The sequence below is a fragment of the Lissotriton helveticus genome, chromosome 8, assembly GCF_964261635.1.
Source record: "Lissotriton helveticus chromosome 8, aLisHel1.1, whole genome shotgun sequence".
In the NCBI taxonomy this organism is placed as follows: Eukaryota; Metazoa; Chordata; class Amphibia; order Caudata; family Salamandridae; genus Lissotriton; species Lissotriton helveticus.
In genome coordinates, this window is record NC_136069.1 from 1,029,950,412 (window position 1) to 1,029,973,833 (window position 23,422).

Genomic DNA, 23,422 nt, shown 5'->3' on the forward strand with positions numbered 1-23,422 from the left:
GGGAAATGACCATAAGGGGGCATAGTAGATCCTTCCTGACCTCTTAGGTTTGATGTACCATTTTGCCAAGTTTGGTGTAATTCCGTTCAGCCATTCAGGCTGTAGACGTATGTAAATGTCCTATGGAAAATTGCATGGGGAAAACACATTTGAAAGTGTTGAAATTTAGAACCAATTAAAATGTTACTTTGGTTTTGTATTTGTGTGTGATGAAAGTTAATTGGTTATGTATATATGTCAAATGAGAGGAAACCACAGCCATTTTGTGATACTACTGTCTGAGGTACATTTGTGAGGAATTTTTGGTGGTGAATTTCTGGTGTTTGATTTACACAGTACTAACACTTCTGCTACTTTTAAAAAGGTGAGTTGTTAATTTGTAAGGGGAACTATGTTGTACACTTGAAGATAATTTGAAAAATGTTTTCTGTTATTTATTTGCTGTCCTTCTGTTATACTAAATACTTGATGAAGTTAGTTTTATATTATGTATTACTAAAAACGATAAATGAAAGTGATTATTTTTTTCTGCAATTTACAGCAAGCAATTTCAAAATAAAATGGCTCACAATGAAGAGACCGTGGCAATTTCTTTTGAATTGTCCACTACATTGATTGAAATTGAGAGCACCAATAATGAAATATTGTCACAAGGAGGACATGACTTGTATGATTCCATTAGATTGATTGAAATGGACAGCACCAAGAATGAAATATTGTCACAAGGAGATGACTTGAATGATTCCACTACATTGATTGAAATTGAGAGCACCAATAATGAAATATTGTCACAAGGAGGAGATGGCTTGTATGATTCCATTAGATTGATTGAAATGGACAGCACCAATAATGAAATATTGTCACAAGGAGGAGATGACTTGAATGATTCCACTACATTGATTGAAATTGAGAGCACCAATAATGAAATATTGTCACGAGGAGATGACTTGAATGATTCCACTACATTGATTGAAATTGACAGCACCAATAATGAAATATTGTCAGAAGGAGGAGATGACTTGAATGATTTTTTTGATCAATCTCTTGATGGCGAATTTATCGAGTGTTTGGAGACCATAGAGTTACAAGAATCATCATTGCAGACTTTTAATGAGGAGATTCCAGATGAGATGATTGAAGAGGAAATTACTGATGAGGACATGTTAGTAGTTGTTTCAAATTTAGAAAATTCTGAAGAATAAATTTATATTTAGAAATCAAAAATTGTTTGAGACATTATTTATTTTTATTTTTAATTTATGAGGTTGTAGCGAAGTGATTGTAGTATAAAATGAGACTTATAGTATAGAGTGCAACATTTTTATGTTACATGGTAAGTTTACTCATATTTACTTCCCTTCTGCCACTATATTATCTCCAATGTGTATTTGACATGTCTTCTTCATCTCCGGCCTCCTTTCTCTCACTGTGTGTCTCCGATGCATCTTATCGCTGCTATTTTGTGTAATTACAGAAGAGAGTAAAATAAAATAGTTCGGAACGTGAAAAGGGGGCAAAGTAGAGTACTCCTCACCCCCTAGGCCTTTTTAGGCGGTTCCAAAAGGATCAGTTTCTGCTTTCCTGAGAGATTATGGTATGAGTTCCATATACCACAATAACTTGCATTACAACATGCAAGATATCTATCTCCTATTACCAACTTTTGGAGATATTCGCGCTAAGCGCGAATATCTCCAAAAAGTAACACCTGCCCTGAGCAGTTCTTAGCCATGTTATCCAATGGGAGGTGGATAACATGGCTAAGAGCATTAGCTCGGTAATGCATGAATATCGCTGAGTTTTTAGCGATATTCATGCATTGCGGCCGTTTATTATCGCATTTGCGATAAACCTTGATAATAGTAAGGTTTATCTTCGATAATTTCTGACGATGCTTAGTGGTAAAAAATTGGTTGGTAAGCATCGTTAGCGATAAATATCGCTTAACTTTGGTAATATGCCCCAACGTCTGTTAACGTTCGATTCGAAGGAAATGAGGAAGTGTTGAAAAACATTGTCTGCGCCATCTTGCCTTTTTTGAAATGCCACACTTTTGTCGTGCACGGCAGCCATTTTAGATGTCTTGACCAGACCCACTCTCTGCACGCTGTCGATTCGTAGCATGGCTCCTCACCCTCGTAAGCATCTCCCCCAGGCACTGGTCACCACCGCTCTCTGTCTTATGCATGGGCAATAAACCTTCCCCCATCTGCGCTGCTCTTCCCTGAGAATCACACTCTGTGCCCGCCCGACACCTCCCTTTCGCCCTATTCACTACCGCACCCTCTGACACTCCTCTTCCTCTGTGTCCGAATGTCCAGGCCGGTCCTAGGCTATCAGCTAGCCCTGCAGATGTAGTTTATGGCCCCAGCTGTAAAGAATCACCCCTCTTCAAAGGAGTTATAGTAGATCAAGGCCCACACCCGATGTGATCCGTCACAGCACACGCGTTCCTACTATCTGAAAACCATCCTGTATTGTGATTGGGGAGAGGACCGAGCCTGAAGCGGAAGATTCCAGGAATGACTCTTTGTACATCAAAGTTTTTACAATTATGTGTCACATTAAAAATATATAGCACTCCAACAAAGTAGTAGGAATATAAAACTTTAATAACATATAAATATATACAACAAAACAAAAACAGTAAAAACATTTAAACAACGAAGAGACCGTGGCAATTTCTTTTTAATTATCCAATAGATTTATTGAAATTGACAGGACCAATAATGAAATATTCTTGTCAGTAGCGGTCTGTTGTGCGAATAGTTCCAAGGCAGCAGAACGCGCTGAAATCTAGATGGCACGAAAGTGATGTCTAGCAAGTTGCCGACCAGCAAATAACGGCGTGGGGCGCCGCGGGGGTGAGTGAGTCCAGTAGGCACCACAGCTATTCTTACCGGCATTGCAGAATTACTGCTGGGGACAATGCCTGTGCTGTAGCAGGGTCACAGCAGAAACAAAAAGGATTCTGTTGAAGATGTTGTTGGTTTTCAATTTGAAAACAGTTCTGGTGTCAACTGCTATGCTAATGTAGTGGTTAATGTTTTGTTTTCTCTAGAAAATGTAAAAGAGGGGGAGGCAGTCCAAAGTTCCGTTAAAAGGGCAAAGGAAAGGATCGGTGGTTTGAACTATCAGTCAAAAAGGGGAGGGGGTGCAATAATTTTTCCTACCGGGTCACACTGTGCTTTCACCGGAAGTGAGGTCTGCAGGATTGTAGTAATTCAAAGTGAGGCTGGCGCCAGCATGGGAGCGCCGACGTCCCGCGGATACAGTTTCGTCACTCCACGGGCGATCATGGCAGTCATTCCCCATCGGGGGTCGGAGACTCCCGCGGCTCCTCTAGAATCTTCAAGGTCGTGGAGGACTACGGTGGTGGAGTCAACCAGTGACCGGGCCATTTCTTTATGTTGGGCCCGCTCTTGCCAGGTCGACCGCCATTTTGAGAGTTCGGCAGCTACCGGCGATCGCGGGGTCACATGAGCGGACGGGCTCCACCCTGCCGGGCGAGACGTTGCAGCATGGCCACAGTGGAAGAACCGTTATCTAGGTCGTTCCGAAACTGTGCAGCACTGGAGTTGTTAGGATGCCACCGCCTGGAGCGCTGAGGGTGCAGCTGGGAAGCCTCCACCTGGGGAGGCGGGAGAGGCCTGTTCGCACCGTCTCTCCCTCCCAGTGCACCCCACGGCGTCTCGCTTGAGATTTGTTATGGCCGGACCAGGCGATGAGGACGAGGGGGGGGTCGGAGGCATGTGCAAGACATCCCCCTCCAGTGTTGTCGCAGCCATTATAAAAGAAAGAAGTGTCCCGTCCGTCTTCGGGCCGGGCTTCCGGTGGATGTCGGCCGGACGCCCCTGGCTCTGGCCCCATGAACGGGTTTCTTGGTTTATCGGCTGCAGCCGGATCCCGTCGGCCTCGGCCCCCCGACCGTTGGTGGTCGGACCGGAAGAGCATGTGGCGGGACTACCTGCAACTCTCAAGGGCCACCGCGGCCGGACTGGGAGAGAGAGGGGAGGGTCGAGGAGACATTCCCCCCCCCTGCAACTGTTCAGCGTTGTAAAGGCAATCCCCTGGCCGGGTCCCGCTGGTCTCGGCCTCTCCTCCGGCTACACCCTACGTTAGGATCTCCTGGCCGAGGCGTGGCAGCAGGACCTGCCTTATATGGGCTGCTCCCGGCTGGGCGTAGCCGGAACCCTGCCCCACCTTGGAAGTTTCCAGAGTGGGGGTGGATGTTCTACTCCCTAGTCTATCGATTTTTTTGGCGTGGCAGGCGGTGGGACAGCGAGGGGTGATTTGGTTTCTCTTACTGTTTTTCTGGTCTCTCACCACTGGCATATTTTAACGTTTTCTTGTTTCTAGGACATTAATAGGTTTTATCATTACGTTATGTTATCGTTTCTTTGTTCGTTGTTTAATAAAAGTTCATGTTCATCAGTGGCCTACTGATTTTCGTTTTCCTATTTTTTTCTTTCCAGGTTGTTTCATGGTAAAGTTTCTGTTAACAGGATACAGTGATCACTTCGTTATTATTGCATATGTCCTTTTCACTAGGGGTGCTCTCTGGTCGGGCCAGATGACGTATCTCTAGTAAATGGTCCGGGTGAAAAAGGTGCATCAATCAGTGGGGAGTAGATAGGCATGACAGATTACAACGGGGGAGAACGGTCCGCATTACGTACCCTTTCACTACTTGCAAAGATTTTCCTACGTTTATTTGCAAACAGGGAATACCTCCAAAAAGAACTAATTCCCAAACAGTCAATGTTCGGACAATCAATCAATCAATGAGGAATGAAATAGGTACGACGTGTTAAAGGCTTGCGTTACCTACCCTTCACTATCTGCAAAGGGAGATAGAATATTCCTATTCTTCCTCGTTTGCAGGTAGAGAAGATCGTTAAGAGAATTAACTTCGAACAATTCAATGCTCGATTGAAACAATCAACAAGGGGTACTGTGAACACAAATGAACGCCGCTTATATACATACGCATTGCTATTTTCAACAGGTTGTTCCTAATGTTTCTATTTTAGCGAGGTCAAAAGAGATCCCATTAGTGGCCTACTGATTTTGCTCGATTCCTTTTGTTTTTTTACACGATTTTTCGCTATCTGCAAAGACTAAACAGAGTATTGCGACTCTGTGCTTGTTTGTAAATAGAGAATGAACCAAAGAGAACAATCAATCAAATGGAGAGAGAAGCAGGCACGACGGATTACAAAGGGGGAAAGGGCTGCGTTAACTACCCTTCACTATCTGCAAAGAGAGAGTACTCCTAATAGAAATGAGGGGTGGGGGGCAGCAATCAAAGCAGATCAGTGTGCATAAACACGAAAAAAAAAATTCTTACCACGTACTTGACATTCGACAGCTTATGATATTTGCTATTAAAAAACCATTGAAATTCACTGAAAAAACCATAGGTTATAGACCATATATAGTTAGGAATTAGCATTTACAAAACCTTGAAAATTCACTGAAAAAACCATAGGTTATAGACCATATATAGTTAGGAATTAGCATTTAAAAAACCTTATTTTACTCACACAAAACCATTGAAATTCCATATATAGTTAGTTGCACTAACTATATATTGCGCACCCGCAATCCACTGCTGATGATGTCACATATTACATCATTCATGACATGGTCAGTGACATCACTGATGACATCACTGATGACATCTCAAATGACATCACTGATGACATCTCACTTGACATCAATGATCACATCACTGATGATATCATTCATGTGACAATACAATGCATCTCCTCACATTTTAATATAACCTCTGTTTCACCCAGTGTTAAAAACAGAGTATAATTTTTGAAACCATTGACACACCAATACTAGTTACTACATACGTACTCACTGATTCCTACGTCTACACACACATTCACTCATTCACCCATACAATCATTCATACATACAATCACTCATGTTTACAACACAATCATATGCACTCATACACCTATACAGACACTCACACTCTGCCACTCATCCATGGAGTTACTCACACACCTAGTCAGTCCTGTAAAGAATCAATCACACTTCCATTTTCTACTCTATACAGTTAAACATAGAGCACCTTACGTTTTCAACCATATACTAACACATACTTACTCTCTTATACAATCATTGATACAAGTACACATTGATCTGTACAGAGTCACACACCTCCCATCCAGCCACACACACACTCAGTCTCCCATGCAAATACTTGGGCAATCAATCAATAACCCATATAGTTACTCATATAGCTACTGATCAACACATGCAGCAGTTTACAGAACAACAGACATAATGATGCACAAATTAAGACAGTTTAGTCACTAACCCATGCACTCAGTGAGACACATTTAATCACTCACTCATACATTCAGTCATGCACCTACTAAATCCTTCGTCCAGACACTTATACATCCACTCATTCTTCAATATGTAAGACATATTTTAACTTTACAGAAACATAGTCACTGGATGTTGTCATCAGTGATGTCATTTGAGATGTCATCAGTGATGTCATCAGTGATGTCACTGACCATGTCATGAATGATGTAATATGTGACATCATCAGCAGTGGATTGCGGGTGCGCAATATATAGTTAGTGCAACTAACTATATATGGAATTTCAATGGTTTTGTGTGAGTAAAATAAGGTTTTTTAAATGCTAATTCCTAACTATATATGGTCTATAACCTATGGTTTTTTCAGTGAATTTTCAAGGTTTTGTAAATGCTAATTCCTAACTATATATGGTCTATAACCTATGGTTTTTTCAGTGAATATATATATATATATATATATATATATATATATATATATATATATATACGCCAACACTCCCTTGATGCACCGTGTAAACAGCACTCCGAGGAAGAAAAACGGACACCAATCGGGTAATCTGTGCAGCAAAGTTTCTTTTATTTTTTCATTGCAGTGTCAAGGGTGCCGCGATCCGACGCGTTTCGGCGATCCTGTCGCCTTGCTCACCAGATGAAAGCGTTTATTGGTGCAAACATTTTAAATTAAACATAACCAATCCCTGCACTTTTCGTAACAGGTCACATGACCATCCTACATAGCAATGGGTATAGGTGACAGACTATGATCAGGGTTAATTTTACCTTGAAAAGAGAGACCCTGCTGGATAATATCTGCTTAAATGCATTAATTCAACACATCCCCTTGCATTCTGAAATGTGCATACTGAACACTGCAATATATTTTGGATTTCGAAATTCATAGAGTCCAAAATGTAATTACTAAAACAATAAATATTATGCTCAAATTTAAAAAAAACATAACATTCCATTGCAATGAATACTCTTATTTGATACCTGCTTAAATGCATTGCTGTTTATATCTTCACAGATTTATCGAAGTGTAAACAATTTTACTAGTCCAGCTATTGGGTCACATGGGCAATAAATATATATACTGATAGCCTGCATAATGAAAAGTGCTTTTGTGCTAACATGTGCAAACCGTGAATAAAAGTGCAATAGTGATGATTTCTAAAGTATTCCCAGCCGGGAACCTCTTTTTCCTTGTTTCTAGAGAGAGAATCAGCATTTGTTGAGGATAATGTAAATACAGTGATATAGGATAGATACCAGATTTCATAGAAACAGATTGAATAACAACAACAAGATGTCAATCAGTGCAGATTATGTCTGTGCAAAACATGCGTCAATAGATATTGATAATCGCCAATTCATGGTGATACACATAGTTGCCTACTGATAGCATGAAAGACATAACAACTATTGCCTTGAATGCTTTAAATTTCCAACAGGATATTATGTCTAATGGTGCAGGAAGTTATTGTTTGATTTTCGCAGATACTCCCTTGGTCCATGATTGCTCAAAGGTAATGGTACATGTCCTCACACATATTCAAGCCTTGGGGGCTCTTTGTATCAAGTTCTAAAATATAGTGTGTTTCCAGTTGACGTAGAGCTTTGTCTCTGTTGCCTCCTCTTTTGTTGACGGGGACACTGTCAATTACAAAATAGGAGAGTACATTTAGATTGTTTCCATGCTCAGATTTGACGTGTCTAGCAACAGGATAAGTTTGGTCTGAATTCACTGTTGCTCGCAGATGTTGTAGAATGCGTGCCTACACTGGAAGTTTTGTGCTTCCCACATAATGGAGACCACACACACAATTTAAAACATATACTGCATAATCTGTTTTACAGTTAAAGTTACCTTTGATTTCAAATAGCTTATCTGAAAAGGCAGTTTTATATGTTTTAGTGTTGGAACCAAATTTACAACCTTGAGCTCCGAAACGCGTCAGGAAATATGAAGACAATCGGAAGGTGAAATGCCGGTTTTTGAAAATAAAAGGTTTTGGAAATTACTCTGCAGCTGTTGTTCGTCCTTGCTTCAGGGCACTTTTGAATGGATTTAACACGTCAGCCTGGCCGTGAAGGACGAGCCACCGTGAAAGTATGGGGCCCAGGAGGCTTAGAATTTTCTGAACCTCGAGGCGCAGCAGAGGACATTAAAGAACCGGGAATTTGCATTCTGAGGCCCACTGAGGTTGAAAGATAGACTTTTAAAAGACTTGCATTGTGCACTGATCCCACTGCGGAGTTATTTGCTCGAAAAAGACACTACAGGTACCAGCATGCTTAGAAATTCACTCACCTGAGAGGCCCACTGGGGCGGTAACAATTATAATTAGCATGCAGTCAATGGCGCCATCGAGCTTTTCAGTGCATTCAAGTTCGTCATCCTATGAATAAGGGGCAACCTTGAGCTCCGAAACGCGTCAGGAAATATGAAGACAATCGGAAGGTGAAATGCCGGTTTTTGAAAAAAAAAGGTTTTGGAAATTACTCTGCAGCTGTTGTTCGTCCTTGCTTCAGGGCAACTTTTAAATGGATTTAACACGGCAGCCTGGCCGTGAAGGACGAGCCACCGTGAAAGTATGGGGCCCAGGAGGCTTAGAATTTTCTGAACCTCGAGGCGCAGCAGAGGACATTAAAGAACCGGGAATTTGCATTCTGAGGCCCACTGGGGTTGAAAGATAGACTTTTAAAAGACTTGCATTGTGCACTGATCCCACTGCGGAGTTATTTGCTCGAAAAAGACACTACAGGTACCAGCATGCTTAGAAATTCACTCACCTGAGAGGCCCACTGGGGCGGTAACAATTATAATTAGCATGCAGTCAATGGCGCCATCGAGCTTTTCAGTGCATTCAAGTTCGTCATCTATGAATAAGGGGCAACCTTGAGCTCCGAAACGCGTCAGGAAATATGAAGACAATCGGAAGGTGAAATGCCGGTTTTTGAAAATAAAAGGTTTTGGAAATTACTCTGCAGCTGTTGTTCGTCCTTGCTTCAGGGCAACTTTTGAATGGATTTAACACGGCAGCCTGGCCGTGAAGGACGAGCCACGGTAAAAGTATGGGGCCCAGGAGGCTTAGAATTTTCTGAACCTCGAGGCGCAGCTGAGGACATTAAAGAACCGGGAATTTGCATTCTGAGGCCCACTGGGGTTGAAAGATAGACTTTTAAAAGACTTGCATTGTGCACTGATCCCACTGCGGAGTTATTTGCTCGAAAAAGACACTACAGGTACCAGCATGCTTAGAAATTCACTCACCTGAGAGGCCCACTGGGGCGGTAACAATTATAATTAGTATGCAGTCAATGGCGCCATCGAGCTTTTCAGTGCATTCAAGTTCGTCATCCTATGAATAAGGGGCAACCTTGAGCTCCGAAACGCGTCAGGAAATATGAAGACAATCGGAAGGTGAAATGCCGGTTTTTGAAAATAAAAGGTTTTGGAAATTACTCTGCAGCTGTTGTTCGTCCTTGCTTCAGGGCAACTTTTGAATGGATTTAACACGGCAGCCTGGCCGTGAAGGATGAGCCACCGTGAAAGTATGGGGCCCAGGAGGCTTAGAATTTTTTGAACCTCGAGGCGCAGCAGAGGACATTAAAGAACCGGGAATTTGCATTCTGAGGCCCACTGGGGTTGAAAGATAGACTTTTAAAAGACTTGCATTGTACACTGATCCCACTGCGGAGTTATTTGCTCGAAAAAAACACTACAGGTACCAGCATGCTTAGAAATTCACTCACCTGAGAGGCCCACTGGGGCGGTAACAATTATAATTAGCATGCAGTCAATGGCGCCATCGAGCTTTTCAGTGCATTCAAGTTCGTCATCCTATGAATAAGGGGCAACCTTGAGCTCCGAAACGCGTCAGGAAATATGAAGACAATCGGAAGGTGAAATGCCGGTTTTTGAAAATAAAAGGTTTTGGAAATTACTCTGCAGCTGTTGTTCGTCCTTGCTTCAGGGCAACTTTTGAATGGATTTAAAACGGCAGCCTGGCCATGAAGGACGAGCCACCGTGAAAGTATGGGGCCCAGGAGGCTTAGAATTTTCTGAACCTCGAGGCGCAGCAGAGGACATTAAAGAACCGGGAATTTGCATTCTGAGGCCCACTGGGGTTGGAAGATAGACTTTTAAAAGACTTGCATTGTGCACTGATCCCACTGCGGAGTTATTTGCTCGAAAAAGACACTACAGGTACCAGCATGCTTAGAAATTCACTCACCTGAGAGGCCCACTGGGGCGGTAACAATTATAATTAGCATGCAGTCAATGGCGCCATCGAGCTTTTCAGTGCATTCAAGTTCGTCATCCTATTAATAAGGGGCAACCTTGAGCTCCGAAACGCGTCAGGAAATATGAAGACAATCGGAAGGTGAAATGCCGGTTTTTGAAAAAAAAAAGGTTTTGGAAATTACTCTGCAGCTGTTGTTCGTCCTTGCTTCAGGGCAACTTTTGAATGGATTTAACACGGCAGCCTGGCCGTGAAGGATGAGCCACCGTGAAAGTATGGGGCCCAGGAGGCTTAGAATTTTTTGAACCTCGAGGCGCAGCAGAGGACATTAAAGAACCGGGAATTTGCATTCTGAGGCCCACTGGGGTTGAAAGATAGACTTTTAAAAGACTTGCATTGTGCACTGATCCCACTGCGGAGTTATTTGCTCGAAAAAAACACTACAGGTACCAGCATGCTTAGAAATTCACTCACCTGAGAGGCCCACTGGGGCGGTAACAATTATAATTAGCATGCAGTCAATGGCGCCATCGAGCTTTTCAGTGCATTCAAGTTCGTCATCCTATGAATAAGGGGCAACCTTGAGCTCCGAAACGCGTCAGGAAATATGAAGACAATCGGAAGGTGAAATGCCGGTTTTTGAAAATAAAAGGTTTTGGAAATTACTCTGCAGCTGTTGTTCGTCCTTGCTTCAGGGCAACTTTTGAATGGATTTAAAACGGCAGCCTGGCCATGAAGGACGAGCCACCGTGAAAGTATGGGGCCCAGGAGGCTTAGAATTTTCTGAACCTCGAGGCGCAGCAGAGGACATTAAAGAACCGGGAATTTGCATTCTGAGGCCCACTGAGGTTGAAAGATAGACTTTTAAAAGACTTGCATTGTGCACTGATCCCACTGCGGAGTTATTTGCTCGAAAAAGACACTACAGGTACCAGCATGCTTAGAAATTCACTCACCTGAGAGGCCCACTGGGGCGGTAACAATTATAATTAGCATGCAGTCAATGGCGCCATCGAGCTTTTCAGTGCATTCAAGTTCGTCATCCTATGAATAAGGGGCAACCTTGAGCTCCGAAACGCGTCAGGAAATATGAAGACAATCGGAAGGTGAAATGCCGGTTTTTGAAAAAAAAAGGTTTTGGAAATTACTCTGCAGCTGTTGTTCGTCCTTGCTTCAGGGCAACTTTTGAATGGATTTAACACGGCAGCCTGGCCGTGAAGGATGAGCCACCGTGAAAGTATGGGGCCCAGGAGGCTTAGAATTTTTTGAACCTCGAGGCGCAGCAGAGGACATTAAAGAACCGGGAATTTGCATTCTGAGGCCCACTGGGGTTGAAAGATAGACTTTTAAAAGACTTGCATTGTGCACTGATCCCACTGCGGAGTTATTTGCTCGAAAAAAACACTACAGGTACCAGCATGCTTAGAAATTCACTCACCTGAGAGGCCCACTGGGGCGGTAACAATTATAATTAGCATGCAGTCAATGGCGCCATCGAGCTTTTCAGTGCATTCAAGTTCGTCATCCTATGAATAAGGGGCAACCTTGAGCTCCGAAACGCGTCAGGAAATATGAAGACAATCGGAAGGTGAAATGCCGGTTTTTGAAAATAAAAGGTTTTGGAAATTACTCTGCAGCTGTTGTTCGTCCTTGCTTCAGGGCAACTTTTGAATGGATTTAAAACGGCAGCCTGGCCATGAAGGACGAGCCACCGTGAAAGTATGGGGCCCAGGAGGCTTAGAATTTTCTGAACCTCGAGGCGCAGCAGAGGACATTAAAGAACCGGGAATTTGCATTCTGAGGCCCACTGGGGTTGGAAGATAGACTTTTAAAAGACTTGCATTGTGCACTGATCCCACTGCGGAGTTATTTGCTCGAAAAAGACACTACAGGTACCAGCATGCTTAGAAATTCACTCACCTGAGAGGCCCACTGGGGCGGTAACAATTATAATTAGCATGCAGTCAATGGCGCCATCGAGCTTTTCAGTGCATTCAAGTTCGTCATCCTATGAATAAGGGGCAACCTTGAGCTCCGAAACGCGTCAGGAAATATGAAGACAATCGGAAGGTGAAATGCCGGTTTTTGAAAATAAAAGGTTTTGGAAATTACTCTGCAGCTGTTGTTCGTCCTTGCTTCAGGGCAACTTTTGAATGGATTTAAAACGGCAGCCTGGCCATGAAGGACGAGCCACCGTGAAAGTATGGGGCCCAGGAGGCTTAGAATTTTCTGAACCTCGAGGCGCAGCAGAGGACATTAAAGAACCGGGAATTTGCATTCTGAGGCCCACTGAGGTTGAAAGATAGACTTTTAAAAGACTTGCATTGTGCACTGATCCCACTGCGGAGTTATTTGCTCGAAAAAGACACTACAGGTACCAGCATGCTTAGAAATTCACTCACCTGAGAGGCCCACTGGGGCGGTAACAATTATAATTAGCATGCAGTCAATGGCGCCATCGAGCTTTTCAGTGCATTCAAGTTCGTCATCCTATGAATAAGGGGCAACCTTGAGCTCCGAAACGCGTCAGGAAATATGAAGACAATCGGAAGGTGAAATGCCGGTTTTTGAAAAAAAAAGGTTTTGGAAATTACTCTGCAGCTGTTGTTCGTCCTTGCTTCAGGGCAACTTTTGAATGGATTTAACACGGCAGCCTGGCCGTGAAGGATGAGCCACCGTGAAAGTATGGGGCCCAGGAGGCTTAGAATTTTTTGAACCTCGAGGCGCAGCAGAGGACATTAAAGAACCGGGAATTTGCATTCTGAGGCCCACTGGGGTTGAAAGATAGACTTTTAAAAGACTTGCATTGTGCACTGATCCCACTGCGGAGTTATTTGCTCGAAAAAAACACTACAGGTACCAGCATGCTTAGAAATTCACTCACCTGAGAGGCCCACTGGGGCCTCTCAGGTGAGGTGGGGAAATGCCTGTTTTTGAAAATAAAAGGTTTTGGAAATTACTCTGCAGCTGTTGTTCGTCCTTGCTTCAGGGCAACTTTTGAATATATATATATATATATATATATATATATATATTTTCACAGATAAAAACATAAAAACCTAGTTTTCAGGGGCATTATAGTTAGTTGGACATTTCACTCGTACAAAACCATTGAAATTCTCTCATTATAGTTAGTTCAGCTAACTATAACTCGAGCGCCCGCTATGCACTGCTGACGACTGATGACGTCATATGTTACATCACTCATGACATGGTCAGTGACTTCACGCATGACATCATTGATGATATCTCAAATGATATCACTAATGACATCATCCAGTGAATGTGTGTTTTTCTGAAAATTAAATATGTTTTATATATGTATATCTCAAGGTCAATGGAAGAAAAAATGGATATATAAGTGTCTAAATGGATGATTTTTTTTGTAAATTGATTGTATAACTGACTGATTAAGTGTATCTTAGCGAGTACATGGGTTAGTGAGTAATGTTTAAAAATGTAAATATCTCTATCAGTCTCTCATTTGTGTATAAGTGGCTGCATGGGTTAGTGAGTAGCAACATGAGTGTCTAAATGGGTTATTAGTTGTTTTTCTGAGTATCAATATGAGTGTCTGAGTGTCTGTATGTTTCAGTGAAGGGTATTACTTAGTACATAGATGCATGAATGAGTGTGTCACTGTTTGTATGTGTTGAAGACAGTATGGATGCTGTACTATATGGGTGGATGAGTGTGTGTATGGGTGTGTTAGTGAGTAAATGACTATGTCAATAGTGTCTTTATAAGTAACTACATATATTTTACACTAGTATATGTGAGTATTGGTGTATATACGTAAGTATATGTGAGAGTGAGAGATTGGAAGAGTTCCTGTATGAATAAGTATGTGTTTCTAGAAGTGATTGTTTAAAAGCTTAATTATGTGTAAGTTTCTGTAGCAGTAAGTGTGGTGGTGTGTGTATAACTGTATATGCAAGTAAATGGATGTGTGATTCTTTATTAGCATGAGTGACTATGTGTGTGAGTAACTCTATGGATGAGTGTCGGTGTGTAACAGGATGTATAGGTGTATGAGTACATATGATGAGTGAGTACATGTATGAGTGACTGTATAGGACTGTTGTTGAATGAGTGGATGTGTATGTAGATCTTGGAATTACTGAATAGGTTGTTGTAACTGGTATTGGTATGTCCATTGTTTTGAAAATTGTAGTTTCTATTTTTGAATGTGTTTATCAAAGGTTATATTAGGGTGAGAGGAGGTCTGCCACTCTATCACAAGGATGATGTCATCAGTGATGTCACCGGTGATATAATTTGAGATGTCATCAGTGATGTCTTGAGTGATGCCACTGACCATATCATGAGTGATGTAATATGTGACGTCATCAGCAGTGCATTGCGGGGGCGCGAGTTATAGTTAGCTGAACTAACTATAACAAGGGAATTTCAATGGATTTGTATGAGTGAAATGGCCAACTAACTATAACGCCCCTGAAACCTATGGTTTTTTCAGTGAATATCCAAGGTTTTTTAAATGCTAATTTGTAACTATAACATGCCTGAAATCTATGGTTTTTTAAGTTAATTTCAACGGTTTTTTAAATGCTAGTTTCTAACTATGCCTACAGAGGTAGGACATGTGAAGTAAGAAGAAAAAACAGACAGAAAGAAGAAAAAGAAATTCAGAAAGAAGCAACAGAAGTCCTCAAAGATGAAGAAAAGTGCAAGAAGAAGGAAGACGTGCAGAAAGAACAAACAGAGGAGCAGAAAGAGGCCTTGTTGCAAAATCACCCTGAACCCTCAACTTTTTCCGATGGGTACTGGTGGTAACTGACTCTGACTAACCAGTCCTAGAGCCAGTGCTATGCTAAAAGACACTTAGAATACAGTTAAAACACCTATATACACTAGTGAACACAATGCATTGGGGTACCCCTGTGAATACCATGGCCTCCTCTGTATGACCCTAGTACATAATAGGGCAAGGGGATCAAAACTACCTCTTAAAAGGCGCCACGGGGTGCCTTTGCACACTGGTGAAGGGGGGGAGCCTGAGGTGATGTGTGCAAACACGCCTTGTGGGCGTTTTAAGTTGGGGGATAAAGTCCCCTTGAATCCTGAGGGTCCCTGGGTTCCAACTAGCCCACTAGGTACCTTCAGTAAGTGCCACTGAGCTGCGTTGCAGAGAGGTGTAAAAGGAGGCACGGCGTAGACCACCTCTCTGCAACACAGTGCAGTGGCGCTTACTGGAAGCACCTGGTGGGCTAGTTGGCCCCCAGGAGCCCTCAGGATTGAAGGGTGATTATTTCCCCAACTTAAAATGAGCCACAGGGCGTGTTTGCACATGTCACCACTGTGTAAACACGCCCTGTGGCCGTTTTAAGTTGGGAGATTAAGTCCCTTTGAATCCTGAGGGTCCCTGGTTTCCAACTAGCCCACTAGGTACCTCCAGTAAGCGCCATAGATCTGCGTTGCAGAAAGGTGTAAAAAGGGTCATGGCCTGGACCACCTCTCTGCAACGCAGCGCAGTGGCACTTACTGGAAGCACCTGGTGGGCTAGTTGGCCCCCAGGGACCCTCAGTATTCAAGGAGAATTAATTCTCCAACTTATAACTCGCCAGGGGGCACGTTTGCACAGTGGCGAAGGAAGGGGGCTGGGCTTGAGGTTACATGTGTGCAAACACGCCTTGTGGTGCATTTTAAGTTTGGGAATTAATTCCTCTTCAATCCTGAGGGTCCCTGGGGGGCCAACTAGCCCACCAGGTACCTCCAGTATGCACCAGGAAGCTGCATTGCAGAGAGGCGTTCAGAGGCCACGCCAGCCCTGAACCTTGTGCCCCTGGAAAGGGTTGTGGAATTTGACTACCTAGGCATCCGCATATCAGATACAATGCAGTGGAATCCTCACTTGCAGAAGATGTTATTAAGCCACAAAAGGGTAGTGGGGGCTCTCCTTAAGGAGCAGCGCTCTTCTTCAACCAAACCTATCGCCACGGTTATAGATATTTATAAGGCGGTAGGAGTTAGCGAGGCCCTTTATGGGGCAGAACTGTGGGGTACATGTAACATAGATCAGCTATCCAGATCTGAGAATAAATTCTTGAAGGACTTGATGGCCCTCCCAAAAAGTACCCCCACGTTACCACTGCTACTCGACATGGGGTGCCGTTTGATTAACGACCAGGCACAAATCCGTACGCTCCTATTATGGGCTCGGTTATGGCGAGTCCCAGAATTAGCCAACTATGCTGATGGGCTGTCGGAAGTAATGTCGATGCCGGGTTGGTCTAAAATTAGGTGGCTTAAAGATGTTAAATTTTTGCTCGGTGAGTTGGGGCTTGGGGATGCCTGGGTATCTAGATCTTCTCCCCTTAAATCTGTCTTAAAGAATCTTTATTGGAGCTGGGTATTCAGCAAAAGCAGCTCCGACTCGAAACAGGGCAGAGGAACTGTCGAGTTTCTGAGGATCAAGGATGCGGCAGGCAGTTCGGGAACCCTACCTTGATATCATTTTGAAGCCAACTGATCGGGCATTGTACTTTAAATTCAGGGTAGGAACCCTCCCAGTAGGTGAACTGACTGCACACTGGAAAGTCCCGTTCCAAACTTCACCCTTTTGCCCAATTTGTACGTTCAGAGTAGAGTCTGTTGCTCATATTTTGTTTGAATGCCCGGCATACAAATCACAGAGAAACTGCTGGTTAAAACCTATCTGCAGAGAACTAGGCACCAGGCATCACATTGTAGCATTGCGAATATTGATGTCAGATACTCAGCCGTTGTATGTATGCGGTTTGTCAAAATTTTTAAGATGGGCTTGGTCCATATGTTACAAAAGGCTTAATGAAATTATATAATCTGTGTTTTTATATTTAAATTTTTTATGTTGGTTTTAACCCCAAATGTACATTTGTTTTAACTGAATTGGGAATGTAAGTTGCTGTACAATGCTATGCTTTTAAAGATATGTTTTTATCGAAATAAAGCCTTATACCTACCTACTCCACTGCAGTCAAAATATATTTAACCAACAGTAAAGCGCGGGAAAGGGGAATGGGAGAAAAGAGAGACAGCCACTGTGGTGTCTTGCCCAACTGGTATTCTCAAAGAAGGACCTCCTACACCTGCAATTACAAAACACAAGATTACAAGGTTCATATTAACAGCTGATTTCTTTTTAACCCCTAGCAACCTTTACCCCCCCCCGGTCTGAATTCTAATGCTAGTTACCTGTGGTAAAAGTGGTCTTAGCCTCCCTCTTGAGTCAGTTTTCAGTAAATTATTTGGTGTAAAAGTTTTTTCTTTCCAACGTTGTTAATAGTCCCTTTATTCTTCTTTCTAGGCACAGCTCTGGAGCTATCAGTGTGCTTCGCAGAAAGTTGGTAAGTCTAAATATATATATATATATATTTCCACCTACATGTAGTTCAGATGCAATGGCGAGCTACACTTGTCAGAAGAGTAACTAAGAAGAAATTGTGTCACTACTTCTTGCAGCAAAAAATAAACTTGAGTAACTCCCTTGGCTTCAGAGACTTAAGTTCATTAAGCACAAAAAATAACACAGAGAAAAAATATACTGTTGTGCTAATCCTATTTCAGAATTACTGAAGTTTAATATACTGCAGTGAAAAGTTCTTCAATATATGTACGAGTGAAAATTTCCTCAGTGTTCTTAGAAAGCTCCTATCTCACTCTGAATACTTCTCAATTGAAAATGCAGGATGACGCAGTGAAAATAGACTAGAGAGAATCTCAGTCCTACTCTCTCATTGTCCCAAAAATAAACGTAGGAAAATAGCTGTCATCCACAGCAACCAAAGAAATGCCCAAATCTGACCTCTGACGAAATGCAGTTTACGCTGGAAATTCTATAAAGGCAAGCAGGATACTCTCGCGAAGGAAACCTGACTGGAAAAACCGGAGCACCGAGAATTACTGCTTATCTCCGTGAATGCGACAGTTGAAATGCACTGAGCTTAGAACGCTCACGCACGTTCTCGACAATCTTCTGGAACGCGCAAAAAACACAAGAGCGCTAACCATAAAGATCACGGCATCCGCCATGATTAAATGCCGCAAAAATGTAGCAGGAACTTAAATGTCTTTGCCAGGTTGTTGAGCAACCAATTCCCTCCAAGGTTATTGCTGCACCTTCAGCCCATCTCCAAAGCGTGAATCATGCCTGCGATACTTGGAGCCTGCAATCCTGACAGGGCGTGATCTAGGTATGATCGCGTGTCTGTTTTTTTTTTTTAAAGGGGCTTTGTGGCCCCCCTTCCTTTAACTTATTTGGGGCCCTGGGGACCCCATCCCCCAGGAGCTGACCCCCAAATTAAAAAAATATATATCAACGGGCAGGGGCCGCGTGGGCCCCCTCCCGTGGCCAATTCTGGGCCATGGGGACCGCATCTCCCGTGGCATGGCCAATTTGTTTCATACTATTATGGAGGGGGGCTGCATAGCCCCCCTCCTCAGGCCATTTATGGCCCCGGGACCCCATCCCTCAGGCCCGGCCTCTGCATTTTCTTATTTTCTTATTATTTTTTATTGGGGAGGGGGCCCCCTTGGCCCCCCTCCCAGGCCACTTCTGACCCTGGGGATCCCATCCCCTGGGGCCTGGCCACCTTGTTGGGGACTGTGGGAGGAGCCTCAATGCCCCCACGATCCCACCCAGCTCCCCGCCTCCAGCAGGAGCTGGCATTGCTTTTCCACATGGGGAGATGCTAACATGCAGCTCCCCATGTGGAAAAGCAATCAGCTTTGCTTCATTAAAGCAAGAGCACATTTCCTTGCTCTTGCTTCAATGAACCAAAGCAGTTTGCAATGACAGGGTGGGAACCGCTAGGCTTTTGCCCTGTCATTGCAAACAGCAGTGTCCTGGGGTGGGTACTCTGGGACACTGCCAGGGCCGGCCCTGGGGAGTGGCAGTCCCCAGGGCCATCATTGGCTCCAGGAGGGGGATGTGTGCCCCCTCCCACTTAATGCAAAACCCCGGGGGGTGGTGGTCCAAGGGGCTTGGGGGTCCGTAACGGAGCCCCTATTATGAATAATTAGTGCCCCATGAGGTGGTGGTCTCCGGGGTATCGAGCTCGAGCCCCCCCACACAGGTTGCATTTGTTTAAAAAAAACAGGGTTGGCAATCCCCGGTGCTGCAGGGGGCTAGCTGCAAAAATTAAAGAAAAGCCCTGGGGGTGGAGGTCCCTGGGGCTTGGGGGGCCTTAGAGGCTCCCCCACACATTAAAAAGAATGCCCCGGGGGTGGCGGTCCCCGGGGCTGCGGGAGGGATGAGTGCCCTCCCACACATTATTAATTAGAGCCCCGGGGGTAGCGGTCCCCGGGACTGGGGGGCCTGGGAGTCCCTGCACATATTTTTGCAAAGCCCCGGGGGGTGGCAGTCCCCGGGGCCCCTTTGAGCTGCCCATTACAGTATAACAATTGACCCGGGACTTGGTCCACCCGGGGGCTAAATATTAACGCAGCCGGATCTGCAGATTCCTCGCACATTTCATCGTTTAAAAAAAGAAATTCTTTTTTTTGGCCATGGGGGTCCTTGTGGGGCCCCCTAAGCAGGCCTAGGGGGTCAGGATGTTTCTACCCTGCTCCCTTTTCTTTTTTTGGGGTGTTTGTTTTCCTGTTTTTTTGTGCCTCGGCTCTACCGAGGCACAAGATGGCTGCCAACACTTCCTGGTTTGGAGTGCTGACAGCCAATTAGCATAAAGCTTGTGATCGGGAGGGTGCTCGGATCCTCCGCAGCCATAGATATTGAACATTTTTAATTTAGATTTTCTCAGCAACTACTGAACGGATTTACACCATTTAACAAAAAGGGATCTTTCTGAACCAAGGGCCACCTTTTTGCCAAATTTGGTGTAATTCCATTCAGCAGTTCGGGCTGTAGCCGTGTCTAAAATTTCCTATGGGAAATTGCATGGCAAAAACACGTTTTGGGACCCCCCCTTTTTTCTTGCCCCCCCCCTAGACTAATCACCCGAAACTGTCAAGATAGGAGTGGGCCGGAGCGCCTCACGAGTTTTGAAAATTTTGCGAAGATTCGTCAACCGTATAGTGTATATATATATATATATATATATATATATATATATATATATATATATATATATATATTACCTACTGGCGGTCGCCAGTAGGTATATATAGTTAGGATTTTTTCCCTATGGGATTTTTGAAAATTCTATGTCTAATAACTTTGGCGTTTGTGGACGGAATTGGCTGAAATTTTCTGGAAAATGGAACATTTTGTTTCTGAGCAGCCTCTGAAAATTTGGGGGGGGTTCGTCCAGGGGGGGCCGAGAAAAAAGGGGGGTCCCAAAACGTGTTTTTAACATTGAGTTTTCCATAGGGCGGTTGGCCTCACTTTTAGCCCGAACGACTGAATGGATTTGCACGAAACTTGGCAAAATTGTAGGGACTGGTAGCCCGATGTGCCTTTTGTAGGTCTCAATATATGTGCTCCAGTGGATTTTGAGAAATTAACGTTTAAAAAAAGATATATATCTGTAACAGCGGACCGGGCAGCGCCCCGGTTCGCGGACCTTACGCGTAACGGAACTTCGCGTAGCGAAGCTGATTGGCTCTCCGGTGTCTATCAACATTCTAAACAGTCCGGAGCGGCCGCCATCTTGTCTCTCGGGAGGATTGAGAGACAAGAGGAGGCCAAAACAGAGGTGGAAATAACTATAAGGGGGCATAGTAGATCCTCCCTGATCCCCTAGGTTTAATGTGGAGGCTTTAAAAGGGCCCCGCGGGGCAAAAAAAAAAACATTTTTTTTTTTGGTTTTTTTCGTGGTTAGCGCCCGGTCCGCGAACCGGGAAGCGTTCTAGGCAGCGTACTATAATGAAAAATGAATGATAGACTTTTCAAATACTGTATGTTAATTGATTGTTGGTTTTGTTGATTATTTTTTAATTTTTTTATTTTTTAAGCAATTATTTATTATTGTGATTGTGTTTCAACATTTAATAACATTTCTAACATTTCACTAGTTTATGAATTACATATAAAAATGATTAAAGACTCAAATAATTTTTTAATATTACATATAATTTTATTTTTCGGATTGTTTTTCAAAATTTAATAGAATGTCTAACATTTGACTGTCAGATATGTCCTCTTGTTGAGTGAACATAACTTCCCACATTTGACCGTCATCATAATGAAGTAAATGATCCACAGATTCTACACATTGAACTAATTCATGGTCCCGTGATTCATCCATGAAATCTGAGTCATCATTGTCCTCAATATCTTTTTCTGTGTTGTTCTCCAGAACAATTTCGAAGGAAATATTCTGCTCTCCTTCCATTTTCTTGCTGTAATTTGCATAAAAAATAAATATATCAGTAGAGATAGGGCACTGTTGGGTTTAAGTTCAGACAGGTACTTGTGAGTTTATAACAGAGAAGTAATCTATGGGCACTGTATGGTTTCAGGCGTGAAGTAGTACTATTAAAAAGTGCCTGTGAAGAAGCCTAAGTAAATTCATAATTATACCACAGAAACCTAAATCAATCCATAATTATAATAAAGAAGCCTTTCTCAATGTCTAACTCTTACAGAGGGATAGTATATAACTATCTGAAAATGTTTTCAAATTTATAAAATAATATCTCACCTTCTAAAAAGAAGTTTAAGTTGTGAGTGAAAATGATCTTGCAATGTAATTCAGGAAGTAGTAGTCAAAATGGCTGTGTTTCTCTCTCTTTCTTTATATATATTCAGGTACATAACCAATCAAATGTCAGGTAAAAAAAGTAGAAAATGAAAGTAACATTTTCATTGGTTGTCAATTCCAACACTTCAGATGTGTTTTGAGAAGTAATTTACCTCAGGGTATTTAGAGAGGTCTACAGGTTAAATGGTTACATGGAATTCCAATCAAATTTGTGAAAATGGTAGGGATTGGTATGTAGTATGAGCTAATCTATATTTGGTGAAATTGTCTCCAGTAGATTTTCTGTGAACTACTTTCCCACCTTTTTTGATGGTGCGCTTCCCAGGGAGCGACCCGGTACGCGAACTGTTGAGCGCCCCGGTTCGCGAACCTTAAGCGTTACGGGAGTCCACCATTTTGTGTTTCGGTCGAATTAAGATACAAGATGGAGGGCAAATAATGTTCAGAATGGGTAGAAGGGGGCACGGTAGAGTTATCTTGACCCCCTAGGTCTTGTGAGGGTGGCTGAGGAGGCTTATATGTGCGAAAAAAACCCATTTTTTAAAAAAAATTCGCGAGGTTAGCTCCCGGTTCGCGTACCGGGTAGCGCCCCAGGGAGCGTACTTTGTTGAAAATTAGTGAAAAATGTTAGAGTAAAATAATAATTGTGAGTGATTAGATGTAGGGTAGCTCTGAGAAGAGCTTTTGGGTTTATGGTACATTTAGGTACTTATAAGTAGGTACCAATGCACATTTTTAAATTCAGAGTGAAAATTCTGTTGCCCTCATCTGAGAAGTGAACTCCATCTCCTCTGTAGATATCTTGCACGTAGTAACGTAAGTTATTGTTGTACATGGAGCCCATTCCATGGTCTCTCATGTAAGCTGAAACAGATTTGTTTACATGCTTCCTCGACTTCTCAATTTGTGGACAAAATTGGTTTGACCACCTCCATTTCTGTCTTTGGCATATATTTGAATATACCAAGGCAGTTTGAGGAAAAAGTGCCATCAATTGCTCAAAGGTGTCCTTTAAAAGCATTTCCAGACCTACACCAGTCAAAGTGCTCAAGTCATTACCTCCACAGTGCACAATTAACAGGTCAATAAACAATAAAAATAATTTTAAAAAAATTGTATTAAAAACATGTAAAAAATATTTTTCGATTTAAAGAAGAATACATTGTA